Below are 13553 nucleotides of genomic sequence, written 5' to 3' on the forward strand. Positions count from 1 at the left end.
CACTGGGCCACCCGGACCTAATGAAATATTAGTGAATGCTCATTTCTCGTTTTTGACCGCACGATTTTTAATAAAATTAAGTACTGTTTTCTAATCCGAAATGAATAATCAAAGCCAAAGGATTAATATAGTATAAGGATATCAATCTAATATTCATTGTCTTAGCTGTAATGGCCAAAATTTGAAACACTCAGGATATATTTATAGAGAGAGACATAGGAGCGCTTTGAGGTTTGCGCAACTCTAACGCTGAAACGCTATTGAAACAGTTGAGGTCTGAACGTAATGAGAGGTCTAAAACTTTCTTTTGATGGCGCACTCTAATCAAGATGCTGCCCACATGTCCCCCTGAAACAAGACAAGCTTGTACTTGCCGAGAAGCAGGCCAACGGGCTCAGGCAGTCGAGGCAGGTGATGGCTTAGCTACCCCACGAGTTTTGGCCGACAAGCTCGTCCTTAATGATAAGTTCCGGATTTCAAGCTGTTTCACCGGTTTTCTAGTTGTTTCACCGGTTATACACGCAAACATGTGAATTATTATAAAATTATTTTACCGTTTTAAAAGGCTTTTAAAATAGAATTCAATAGATAATGCATTAAATGTTGAAAATTAAAATATGTCAATCATATTCGTAAATTATCAACAATTTGATGAGATTACGCAATGGATCTTTCACTTGACATCAACTGACAGTGATCCCGTTAAACAACATATTCAATTATACCAGCACCATCTACAGGATAAATTTTCCTCAAATTTACAATAATATATACAAAATACTGGATGATTTCAACCTTTTCAACAACCGTATTTGTATAAACTCAATTAATTTCCAAGCGAAGATAATCATCAGCAAAAGCAACACAAAACCCTTCTCTTGCAATGATGTCAAGCGCTCGTCAGCGCAATGTAATCATTTCGTGCCAGTCGTTTGCTGACCTAAAAAGTTGGGATGTGCTGAAAGCTGTATACCAGCCAACAATAATTTTCTCTTTCAATTGTAACCTGTAGTATCTACGTGGCAGGTTAAGCAACAGGCCTCTAAAAATTCCTGAAACCTCAAACAGGTCTGGCGTTCACTCTTCTCTTCCCGCCGCGGTATGCGTGAATTTACTTGACCTGCATTAAATATGGTCGATTTCACAGGCTACACGATAACTTTATGTGAAATGTCTCATTTATTTCGGATAATTTTGTCTCAAAATGTGTTGTCTTGCATTCAGAGTAAGAGAATATGACAGGTTTACTCATTTGTATTTTATATTAGTGGTGTCGTAGAGAGATTGATAGTATGAAATTCCTTCAATTTATTACATTATCATAGCTTTATTGGCAAGAACAGTTCGATTGTGCTGAGTAGTATTCACTCATCTCTAATTGAAATTAATTGATGTTCCAGTCAGATTAACATTCATGGCATGATAACCGAATTGAGAGAGATATGTATATATTTAAAAATTTCAAAGCATATAAGGCATTGGAAAATACTTGATCCTTGATCAAATAAACGTTTTCGCACAGGAAATTTCAGTCGCGAAGACTCCTAAATTTGATATTATAATAGTTATGCCATGAAAGATAAATGTATTTAATCCAATACATTTTCCTCGTTTCCGATTATTTTGAGAATTGCCGCATTAATACAAGAAGATTTTACGGATTAATAGTGAATTTTTTTCGAGAACGCGACATACGAGCTCGTTTGCCTCTGCACTTATTTGCAGGGATTTTTCATGCGTTGATCTTATGTGACGTAGCCGAGCAACTGTAATTAAGTCCCGGTGTTCGTAATCTTAGCGATCAACTTAACAAGTTCGCAGGAAATATTAATATGAAAGAAAAAAATTACATAATAGTTCGGCACTCTCCGTTTTAAAGGTCAATACAGGCAAAAGTCGCGCCTGTTTGCTTATAATTAAGGTGCTTCAAATTTGTCTAGCTTCAAGTTTAATGTGTTTATGACAATATGAAAGAGCTCCTTCAGGTTATTTCACCAAGGAGGAAAGTCGTTTCAAAGCTTTGAAATAATTACTGTTTGCATAGTACTATTTTTGCAGGACCATTTTTAATAGACTTTGGAAGAATTATAATACTGCTGTGCGAAGGCGCATCCATTCTGTATCCTCTTACATTTCTGCAGTTAACGCAATAGGTCATCTATTAAAAAAATATTTTGTTCTAATCTACAAATCGTCAACTATTTGCTGAAAAATATTATGATAAGATCTATTGTCACAAAATTCATTGTCAGCATTTAAAGGCAGTGAACGGGAATTACTGGCATTATAGAAATGATGCTTGAGGAGCCGGTCGGATATAATAAATACGTACTGAATACAAGATCTGACCTCTGACTATGTTTAGAGCTTTTGTCGGACTTTAAAAAATTCTAATCAGTGAAAACTCGATCTTTTATCGAAGGAAAATTGTCTGCTGATTTGTACCAACCTGTGACAATTTCGGTCCACCGGTGTCAACCCTGAACAAGTCTGGTGAAATAGAGCGTCTACATTTGCCCTCATTGCCGGTTTTTAAGCGCTCGAATATTAAAAAAAAACACATATTCTGAACGATCGCTGTACAATAATACATACATGTTTTTATATAGTTACTGATGCGGCGGGTGGCTGCCCGACATCGTCAATGCCAGGGATATTAACAATGTAACCTCAAGTAATCAGTGCATCATGGTGATGAGATGCATATTTATTTTTTATACATGAAAGGAGTAAGAGCATTTATATAGTTTAGTATCTTCTGAATTAATCGAGTTTATATGAATATAACGCCCCTTTGCATGCGGCAAAATAGGATTAAAAAAATTACATGCATGAGACCCGAAATACATAATTGTATAATTAGCTTTCTATCAGGTTCCGTGGCGGTGGGAGCTGGATGCGACCGACCAAAGAGTACAGAGAAATTTGCTGCTCTCGCCATGTTAATTGAGCTCTCTGGGGAAATGTTCAGCAAATCAACACTTATATATTTAGCGAATTAGCCAAATTATATATATTTCAGGAATTAGCGCGATTCATTCCCCAGTCCTGAATATTTAGTACTGAACAATTTCATTATAAATTAGTTCAAAAGAATTACTCAAAACTTAATACTTACTCAAGCATAACACATAAGTAAAACTCATAGAAATGTATTGAATAATTTCGGCATATCTGGTGAACCTTTCATGTATATGTTCTGATTTACAATCGACTCGTAGTGCCACGAAAACAAAAACTCTATTAAATCAATCGCATAGCTTTCAATGGCCTTACTTAAAGTTAGATGTGATATTGACGCAATCAGTTCTCTATAAGGAATCGACTAAAGTATCCTGATAACAATAACATCGAAATGACTGTCCAAGACGATTTTCTCTTCTGCTTGAAGGAGAGGATGACAGGATGATGGATGAAATTTAAACTGGATATTCCAGTATGACGACCATGCAGGCAGACGAACCACATGCAACTTGATTTATCAAAACTGGTAATTCCGCAAAAAGCTCAATTATTTCTGCTACACGACGAACAGGTTAACGTGTACGACCATCATGGAATGTTACCAATTGGAAAATTCACTAACAGACATTTTTCCGCTCACAAACTTAGAGCAATGCCGTTTTATTTCATTGATTTTATGCCAAACGTAAAGAAACTACTTCGAAACATTGAGAGTGCCTTCAAGTGTAACATTAAAATAATGTTGTTAATGCAATACATTAATTTTCAATTGATTGATAGCTTCAATTTGTGGATATCAATTATTGTTTACCTTTCGTCTGGTCTGACTTACTTCTTCCTACACACGATAAAGATCTTTATTTAATTGTCTGCTCCTACTCTAGAAGTTTTTCTAATTCTAGTGCAGGTGTAGTTTCTTCTTATAAATTCACTTGAATTTGTTATTATTTCGGTTTCTGTTGAAGAATTAACTGGTTTCCTCTTAAATTCACAGTGTAAAACTTATTTGCTGAAATTTAATAACAAAAACTCAATATCCACGTGGCCACTCGGTGCCCTAAAATAAGCGTCTGCGGAACTGCATGAGTGTGACATCGGAAGTAGGTGAAATTTTTTCTATTGATTGCAGTGCGAGGCAACACCAAAAACCGGACAATAAAATTGTCGCAAGATACTCAAAACAGAACCAAATTTTAATAAACAGATAAGTTTATAAATACCTTGAATAATGTAATTAATTTTGCCTAAAATCAATAAAAAACCCTAATAAAATTTGAATCAACTTACGATTGAACTATTCAAGAAGTTTCCGCAAAAAGAATTTCTTGATTGACAGCGCTTTTATACATAAAGGCTCTTCATTTTCAGAAATGTATTTCCAATCTAAGCAACTTACTTAACGATGACAACAACAAATAAGCTTTTTTGCAAAATTCTGCCTGGAATTTGTTCACACCATTGACCTATCTATTTTTATTTCCAAGTGAGTGACTCTGCTATAGACGTTTCGCGGTTAAGTATTCATATTATTATATCTAACCCCCCGCGGTGCTAGGCTCGCTCATCTATCATCTGACCGAAATGAAAGGTGGAGTAATGAAAAAAACAAATGCTAACGTATGAAGAGTACACATAAACGTCGGAGCGTGGAAGATTTCATGCTGAAAGCGCAGGTCGTATGAAAAATGATAAGCGATTGTGTATACATGGTTTAATATTTACACATGGTTATACAAGATCCCCAAAGAACTAGAATACGTATTAAACCAGAACCAAAAGAACCAACAACAGGGGCCACAGCTATAAGTTGAAAAAGCTTCTGTGTAAATCATCCATGCGACAACACTTCTCGCTCCGAGTCACTGACATGTGGAACGCAGACTTCCTCCATGACATCTATGCATGACGCTCCAAATATGCACGGGCACAGAACAGACTAGATAATATTATGCAGACCTAAATGTTCAGACCTGAAGTGACTATAACCCCCACGGAGATAATGAAATCCACTAGCTATTAAATTTGATGTCAGTTGGAATAAGAAATTACAATTACAATAATCGGCGACAAGACAAACTTGGCCTATTTTCAGTGCTGCAACTTTACTATATTATACAATACTTAAAGAATTGATAGAAATTAATTTGGTCTTGCTCAATAGGTCATTCGTTTTTTTTCGAAGTTAATTTAAAGATGGTGGAGACGTTGCCACTTAATGGGTAGAATTTTGTATAACGGCGACGGTGAGTATGAGGTTGATTTTTTTCTTTAAACTCTATATGGGATGACATTTAGTGAAAGCGAGAATTTATTGTTTTTTTTTGTGAGCCATGTCGATTTCATGAGGGTGAAACAAACTGGGGCATAGGAAGGAAGTCACACCTTTTTTAGTTAATAAACGTATAGTTTAGTTTGAATAAAGACGCGACAAAATTGTAGCACGCATTCATATTAAAATCACAAAATCCTAGCTAGATTATAATGAAGTAAATCCAAGCTTCGCGCAATGCACAGGTTAGTCTTTTAAATACAAAGGAACACAAGTAGCAATTTACACAGGAACACAATTAACAAAATGACCTTCAGCTAATATCTCCATAATTTCAGGTTTTATAAAATTTCCTAACTCTTTTCGTTCTATCTACCCCTAGCTTCATTTCCTTCCATCCGCTTTCGTCTCGCCAATTGCCCAACTTCCAGTCACTAACAGTAAGGCTCATGCAAAATGAGAATTTTCAACACTTTAACACTCAATTTGTTCCACTATTCTTCTTTCTGACTTCCTCCTTTCATTCCCTCGAATTTATTTTATGCCATATGCTTTCAGAAACTGAAGGGCCGGAGAGTAACACTCTCACAAGCAAAGGATTGAGTGGAAACCGCAGTTGATTATGGAACATCACGCCATTACACTGTCCGAAGCCATCACACTGACCTAATGGGGATTCAGGAAATATATTGATGAAACTCGTATCATTATCCAATGGGCGTTTTGTGCTAAATAGTAATATTTCGTCGAATTATCCTGCTTTCTAACAAAAGCCGCTGCTGACTCAGCTGCTCAATTAAGTTTCTTGCGTGTTCAGGAGGTCGCCTGGCAAACCGGTTTGCATCGCCGGAATTATCAGCTCTCCATACATCCTGTTTGGCTTTCATAATATTCTTTGATGTAGTATAATCTATATGCACTTCCTTATTCTTCTTATGAACATTTTCTCACTGACACATATAGTGATGCGAGACGTCAAAACGCCTATATAGTCTAGGTGATTGGTGGGCACTATAGGAAAACATGATAGATTTGGTACTCTGAGATGATCGTTTAAACAGTTTGTTCGAAAGAATTTCGTCACGCAAAGCGAATTACTTCTAGAACTTGACCGATTCTTATAAATTAATTAGGCTGCCAAAATTAAAGTTTTTGAAATTAGCCACTTGCGAGACATGAATGATAGTAGCCGCCGCTCGCCAGTGGCGATTTATTGCAAGAATCTTGACTTTCTCGATCACGAATAAAATGTATAAAAAAAATTTTAAAGACCACGTTTTTCATGTGGACTAAAAAGTAGAAAACATTTTTTCGGCAGCTACTGATCTCTGTTTGCTTTCATTCTCTTGGTCTTTTTGTATTTGAGTTAAAATATTTTACAACATCTAAAACGAAAAACGTGGGGCGCATATGTATTTAATTGTTTGGTGATTACTTGATATGATGAATATGATGGTTCATTGAACATTTGATAAGTGTATTGCTGATATAAAAATACGCCTGGAAACGTGCAACAAATTATTGATTATTGTATTGTCATCGGGAGCTGAGCTTCCCTAAAAGTTTCAGAGCGCTAGCTAGCGGGAAAGTTGGTGAAATATCGTTTGCAAGATTTGATCATCACAAACAGACAGACAGACAGACAGACAGACAGACGGACACGAAAGCGAGCTAAGAAAAACGTGGTAAAAAAGCCATTTACTGGTGGCGAGCTAACAACGTTGAGCTCATGCTCTAAAATTCACTTGAAAAAATTTGCAAGCCAATAATCAGTATATATTACATTCATTGATCGCCATGGCTCGTCAAGTTTCAGAGAAATTGTCCACGATGGACTAAGTAAACTGAAAGTTATACTCAATTTTATACTAGTTTTCACATTGTACTCTCAAAGTATTAAAGTACTGTAAATCATGTTAGCTATGTACGCAAAATTTTCTTAAAGCAAATAAATTGTCTAAATTATTAAATTAAAGAATATTGATAAAAAGCTGAAGTGAAATAGAAAAGCAACGCTTTTATAATAAGTCTACTTAAATTACAAGTTCATATGTTTCAGAGGCCAGTTCTACCGTCAGTTCAAAAATGAGAGAATACGAGTCCAAACCGCAACGACAATCCAATTTCAGTGAAGTGATTAAAACTTAAGTGAGGAAAAAACGGACCGATGAAAAGAAAAACATAACGATTTAGATTTCAAAAGGATAGGAACTCTATAGGCACTTTTGAGGGAAGGTTTCCGTTTGAAAATATGCAGTGATTCCAAAATCAGAACTAACAAAGGGGGGGGGGGACCAAGTATCTTGAAATCGCTCTCCTACATGGGCACGTCACACTGTTCAGCATGATGGCGCACAGCAGAGAGAGACGGATTTGAGAAGTGGAGAAGCGAAGAAAAAAATCAAACCTATGTCAAAAGGTGTCGGTGAATCGAATATCAATGCAATACGATTTTTTTCTATTCATTACTTTATTTTGCTATATAAATCTAAAAAATTTATGCCGCTTAGAATTTGGAATAAAAATTGAATAATTTCTTGAAAATGACAATTGCTTAAAAAAGTTCATTGGTACGCAGAATAGCGAAGTCAAGGAGCTTGAGGTTGAAGAGAGTGAATTATGAACTAAAAACTTAACCCTGAGCGATCCCAAGCCAAAAATGCAGTCAGTGGGGCGAAGGGCTTTACTACATAAAAAGAGACGCCTGTTATCGAATGTTATAGGACACGGATTTTTGCAAATGTTTTTATGTTAGTGTACGTGGCGAGTTGTCGAAATCTATAGGTGCAGCTTCCTGACTAACAGGTATAGGCTAGCTAAATGAGATGGTGCAAATGCCCCCATTATATCCATGCCTTGGATATATATTCGTGCTTCTCTGTTGCGACAATCAAACCTGTATCACAAGCTTTTTAGCACGCAAGTTTTGGAGATTTTTTTTTTCAACACATAACTATCGTGTGCCTAATATTTGTACTCTATAGTTGGGATCAGACCCGACAAGCTTAGACAGAATTCAGTTTGCCCTGTATTTTTAACTAGAATTTGCCCTAGGTTGTTCAGCACTTTTGTAAGTTATTATTTACTTTCGTTATGTTCATTCTATTATTTGTTGACCGTGATTATATTTTTATACATTGTTTATAAAATAAATTATCTACAACTTTTTGTTCAATTGCTCTTTTTTATTTTTCAGCGATCGTTCCAAACATTGGGTAAATTTTAATTCAGAACGATCCTTCGAATAAATCCGAATTCTTTATAGTAGTTATGAACCAAATTTGTATTGCTATAGCTGTTTTCAAACAGTAATGAGATTAACTTGATTCAGTAATGAGAAAACTTGATAAGTAACGAGGTTCGCACACATGAGTAATGAGTCATGTGTGCGATTAACGGAAATTTGGTCCCTTTCTGTTTTTCACACAATCCTTTCATTCTCCTGGTGCAAACACAGGGTGGTTCTATGGCAGAAAATTCCAAAATATGATGGTTCGATGGCATTCGTTTCTAATTTAGGGTCGTTCTATGGCACTAGACTTGAAAATATGACGGTTCAATAGCATCTGTTCCTAACACATATCATATCATGTCATATCATATCATATCATAACATATCATCATATCATATCATATCATAGTGATGTCGGCGCTGAAGAATAGGCCTGATGTGGCCTGACGCCGAATTTTGTACTTTTCGTGACTTGTTTTTAGACGATCGGTGATCTGTGATCTATTTCAAACTGACGATAGTTTGAAATAGCTGCTAGACTTCCACCAACTTGCCCTTCAAGCCTGGAATTATCCTATTTGCGCGACTTTAAACACTCTACTAAATTTTTGTCCTTTTCAAGTTTCGGTGACCACACGGCGCTTCCGAACTTTAGGTTTGGGCGCAAGACGTCGACAATCAACAACATCGTTTCTACATCCAAGAACTCGAAGGAGTGTCTGATCAGTCCAAGAAGTTTATTGGATTTATTAGCTTGCGTTTCAACAGGCCTAGAGAATTTCAGCTCCTTGCTGACATAAACTCCTAAATATTTTTCTACGCTAGTTTTTTAATCATTACACTCTCGTTGCAACCATGTCTTCTCCTACTGTAATCTTGCTCTTCATTGTTCTTTCCGAGGTGAAGCATTTTAAAATTTTCAGCATTAAACCGCAGCTGCCACGTATCAGCCCAGTTAACCAAACAGTCAAGATAATCTTGCAACTGCACTTTATTTGACGCATCCTTCACCGTGTTATAAACTTTTGTGTCGTCAGCATACATGGAGCACACGCTTGACACTACTTCTGATGGATCGTTTAAAAAAGCAACGAAGAAAGCAAGCCCAAGTACGCTTTCTTGTGGCACGCCGCTGCGCACGGTTGTCCAGTCTGATACGGTTCCGTTAATACTGACACGTTGTCGTCTACCTACTAGAAAATCTCTGATACATTGGAAGACATTTACCGCTATTCCCAAAGACTTCACTTTACGCAACAGCCGCTCATGCGGAACGCTGTCAAATGCTTTTGAAAAATCGAGGTACACTGCATCCCTGGCTCCTTTTCGTCCAGCAGGCGAGTCCAATCGTTCAACGTAGACAAAAAATTAGTGGTGCAGGATCTACCGGCAATAAAGCCATATGGCGGTTCAATGGCATTCATTTGTAACACATGGTGGTTCTATGGCAGTAGATTTGAAATTATGATGGTTCAACGGCAATCGTTTCTAATACACGGTGGTTCTATGACAGTAGATTTGAAAATATGATGGTTCAATGTCATTCGTTTTTAACACATGGTGGTTCTATGGCAGTAGATTTGAAAATATGATGGTTCAACGGCAATCGTTCCTAATTACCAGAGGGTGGTTCTATGGCAGTAGATTCGAAAATATTATGGCTCAATGGCATTCGTTTTTTATCACATGGTGGTTCTATGGCGAGTAGAACGCGTAGTTCTATGGCAGAAATCGAATAGAACGCGTATAGAATATGCTTTCATACAAACAAAACTTAATTTACAAAAGAAATTGCGTAGAAGCTGATTATTATCGGTAATAATTAAAAGGGGTAATTATTTTTGGAGACTCATTTTATTTTATCATGGATCAATGTTACTTCATAGAAAGAATAACAAATGAATGAAGAATTTGAAACAGAGCGATGTCTTCAATGAAAACGTTTAATTGGATCCACCTATTTCGTCAATTCTAAAATCATATAATACAAGTATTAGTTATTCGCACAGATAGAGTTTACATTGTAGATGTTAAAAAATTCCGAAATTCAGGTAAAACCGCGTACTTTTTCACTCCATTAAAAAAAATCGATGTCTGAATACATCTTCGATCGCCACCTGCTCGAATTGGTCAGAGCATTTGCGGAACAAATTAAGAGCCCTGTGGACGCGCTCAGCCGCGATAGTCGCTTACGGACTTTTATAACTATTTATAACTGCAATAACTCCCCTCATAAATAAGATACAAGTCTGAAATTTGGAATGCTGCCCTGGCTAATTATTTTCAATATGCAGTCAATAAGATAAATTATGTAAACTTTTTATTTCAACTGTTATCAGGGAGGATAAAATTATGCACCCCGATGTTCGTATAGCGTGTGACTTTTCTTGCATTTTCTCGATATCCGTCGGTTTACCTATTTATTCTTCATTGATCGCTACCCCAAACATTTCTGAATTATTATTCTAGTATTAGATATATGCTTTAGAAGCCCAAAGGTAGGTGAAACTTCCGTAGATTAAAGCACGACCAGACCTTTGGTTGATACACATTCCTGCAGGCGCAGGCAATAAATCTTCCCTTCAAGGTAAACATGCACTCCTCTTTCCCTGCCCACTTCGCCGTCTGGTCTATGAGCGTCATGGTCGTTTATAAGCGTAATTATGTTTTTAAATATGAAGAGAATGAATGCAAAAACATCGCATCCTCGCCGCATTTTATTCCTCACAATGAATAAAAAGTCGATAATTGTCTATAAACTAAGAATTTAGAGGCAAAGGAAACACCAAATATTTCACCATAATTCCATTTAAAAAAACGTCTATTATTATTATCAGTTCAGACAATGAAGTAATACAAAAAACGTCAGTGGAGTAAATGACCAGAAAGTTTATGCAATGGCTCGCCAATTTACGAGCTCATCACCAAACGGTTGAAACGCGATAAATCCAATTTTGGTACTGCACTTCGACCAAGATCTAAGACGTGCATTCCCTGGCTATATATATTAAGACATAGCGAGTAAACGTATACTTTTCCCACTAGAGTACGATGAATATCAATCTCTGACCAAACTTTCCATTAAATTACCATAAATATTTTAACCCATTCTCTCAGTTAATTAGTAGCTATAATTTAAAATGTAATTTTAGGTAATTAATAGTATAACCCTCATTTTTCATCAGATGGTCCCTAAAGAGTTAAATTTATCAAAATAAATACGTAAAACTAAAATAACAAATTTTTTTGGTCTTATATTCTGTCATAAGAACTCTGTTCATCTTGGAATTGCGATTAGATTGGTACATCCTTTTTTTACATCGTTACAAAATGTTTATCAAACAATTAGATTTTTGTATCTAATTCCTCTATTTCTCAAGGACTGCACGCGCACAATTGGTTGACGAAGCAGTTGAGATATCGCAATTAAAAAATTATCTGATTGTTTGGGAGTGCATTAGGAGTTATTTTGATTGTTTATCAATGCGCATTGGTAATTTAAATTATTTTTTATAGTATTTTTAAAGCACGCTGATATGTATTTTGAGCTCACGAATCCCGTGTGTGAAACGCGCCACGTGACATTTATACAACTGGAGAACATAATTTTTTGTTTGATATTTATAAAAATTCAGCGCAGCTTCTCTTCATAATTTAATTTGCATATTTAAACACTTCGTTTAAATATTGACTAAATAAACTATGTGAATCTAACTAGGATTTTGAAACTATTCTATCTTAGGTTATTGATTGCTATATTAGTGGGCGAGTGTGAGCTGCATGTATTGACGTATTTTGTGTTCTACTGAATCGTATTCTGGAGTCTAATAAAGTTTTTCCACACAAGAAGAATACGTCTAAGTAAACTAGAGCGACACATCGCTACTTCTCCTCCCAGTGACGCTAAAGTCATTTTATTTGATGATGATGGTGTGCTTGATCAAGGCTTCTCAGTCTGTTTATGGATGTACATGGCATTTGTTCGATGGCAACGACTTTTACGTTAACATTAATTACCCGGGGCATAGAAACGATTTCCTACACTTTAAATCGATTTTCCGTACTTGGGCCTTAGATCTACATATCCTGTTAAGTCAATCGTCCTCACTGCTGTTCGTTCAATTGAGAATTATTTGGACAATTTTTCAATTAATTCGTTATTAATTTTTCAGAATTAATAACGAACGAGCGTATAAGCAGTTGAACGTCAAAAATTCAGCGTAGAGTATCATTATCATTAGGTGGTTTATCGAATGTTGGTTGTAGTCAGTTCTTTTCGGTCTCGGTGCACAAACGTCTATGTTAAAGACTTAAAGACAGCTTAGGAAGGACGCAATTTTCTAGCCGAAACAAACTGAGTAAGATGTCGGCTTCATTGATCGCAATAAACTCAAGCTGTAGTTGAATGTCGTGAAATTCAAATCATTGTCTTGTTGAGGCGCTGCTCCAGCGTGACCTGGAAATGCTACGTCTAACACACCACTAAGGATCCTTTTTTGTGTAGGATTTCCTGATTTTACAAGCACTAGTGCCAACGGTGCCATTCTTACTGCCAGCCACAGCTTTGACTGCCTCTGCGCTCCAGATTTGACACTGTGAGCCCTCGCGCGCTGCAGAAAAACAGGACGCCCCACACCAGTTGAAGCTCTGCCAGTGAGCGATGCCCAAGCAGTGCATTGCTGAATCACACGATCGAGTGGGCAACCATTTGACCGGCGGCGCTTGCTTCCATCTGCGTTTCATTGAGCGTTGACGATATAAGTAGCTCTGACATAATTTCAGCTTATGAGAAACTCCGCGCTGATTTTATCGAAAAAATCACACAAACATTCCTTACTTTTGAATTCGGTCGTTCATTACCTGCACTTATTGAAGGTCTTGACCCGTAATATATGTATATTGGCCGTTGCCCGTTGTCGATCATAGCAACTATACGCATCGATTGAACATGGATAACTCAACTTCTATACAAACTAGTAATTTTAAACAAACTGCCAAGTTAAATCCGTGTTGCTTGAAGGTTTTGTAACAGTCTTTGCTAAACGAAAGATTTGGCGGAGATGGAAGACATGACCTCCAACTTGCTGG

Source organism: Hyalella azteca, unplaced genomic scaffold (genome assembly GCF_000764305.2).
Source record: "Hyalella azteca isolate HAZT.00-mixed unplaced genomic scaffold, Hazt_2.0.2 contig17406, whole genome shotgun sequence".
NCBI classification, from domain to species: Eukaryota; Metazoa; Arthropoda; class Malacostraca; order Amphipoda; family Hyalellidae; genus Hyalella; species Hyalella azteca.